The following is a 1,636-nucleotide window of genomic DNA, read 5'->3' as shown; positions in this document are numbered from 1 at the left end:
TTTTCATTATTCTCTTACTTTTACCTCACAGGTAGCTTTTTCTCCTTTGATCTTCCCCACCTCCTCTCTAAAGTAAACATATATAAAGATCTATCGCATATAATGTACTTGACTAAAGATTTATGGGTGATAAGGAGGGAACATATTTCTTATTAGGGTAAAAACCCAAAGTCGAATATTACAACTTCTTGCCATAAGAGTTCTCTTAGCAACCTCTTCACCAATGATCACTCTACCTTATCTATTCGCTCAGCCTGACCCAATCTCAGCCTCTTATTCTAGAGAGGAAAAAATCCTCCAATTAATGTATGAAAAGAAATTTATCCATAGCTCTATGTTTGAATCTCCTGAATTATAAAAGGGCTCAGAACAACAAATAATATAATATGATCATATAATATGATCCTTTCTTTAAAAAATTAATTAATGGTGGCTATAACTAGCAATGTTTTCTTATTATTTGTATACTATGTGTAAGGCACTGCCTATGTATCAATATTATTTAAGTTCTGTAAATAACTCTGCAAGGAAAGTATTATCACTCTCATGTTATGAAGGAGAAAAATAAGGCTTAGAAATGTTAGATATTTTACCCAGTGTTATAAAGTTTAAAATACTAGCTATAAAGTGCTGAGTCCTAGATTTGGATTTATGTTTCTTTATATTGAACTCTGCTGTATCAACTATTGTGTTAAATTGTGTTTTTTTCCCCCAATTACATTTTAAGCTTACTGATGCAGATGGCATGGACTGAGAAAGCCACATACATTTTATAGCTCTTCCATGATGTCATCCTAGATGTTATGTATAAACTCAGTTGTTGCAGAATGGAAAGACTGAGGCAACGTTACTAAAACAATTTCAAAAGGCAAAATAACTTCAAGTCAGATCACGTACACTCAGGAATGAGGTAGACACACTCAAGAGAACTAAAGAATCCCCTCTGTTGATTAATTTTCTCTGCAAGGGTTTTCACTAGGAGACAGTGAATCTAGAGGAATGTGGGCACCAGGCCTGACTGGCCCAAGGTCTGGCTGGTCCACGGTCTGGCTGTAATCTGGCCTACAGCTAGGAATAGGACCCCAGACTTAGAAAATAGGTAAACATACTTCAGCTTACTGTATCGCAATGTGTGGCTGAATGCCACTTTTTTACACTGCTATGTGAGGAGCCATGCGGTCTCCTGGAGAGAGAAGGAGAGAAGAAGGGGAGAGCAGAAAGGGGAGCAGAAGTGCGCTCAAGACTGCATGCCCCATGCCATACAATGCACTTCCCCATAGAACTGCACTTCCCAACAGAAGTGCTCTCCGCACAGTAAAGTTGGTGCCTGCCATTTCATCCTCATGTCTGTGTCTTGTGCATTCTTCCAACTGGGCCTTACACCACCTAAGCCTTCCTTTCTTGCTCAGCAATACCCCTGACCCTGACAATAGAAAGAGCCAACCCAAACTGCTTGGCCCTGCCAATTGGTGTATTTGACAGGACCGAGCTGCTCGGCCTGGGCTCTGACAAGGAGGATGCAGCACCCATAGCCAACGCTATGTTATCTCAACCATGTTGTCTTTTGTGGGATTTCATTCTCATAGGCTCATGCTTTCCTTAGTCAGGAGTGGTGAGGGACAGGGGACTGGGAATA

This window comes from Pteropus vampyrus, unplaced genomic scaffold (genome assembly GCF_000151845.1).
Source record: "Pteropus vampyrus isolate Shadow unplaced genomic scaffold, Pvam_2.0 Scaffold1418, whole genome shotgun sequence".
NCBI lineage: Eukaryota > Metazoa > Chordata > Mammalia > Chiroptera > Pteropodidae > Pteropus > Pteropus vampyrus.
This window is presented reverse-complemented; position numbering follows the sequence as displayed.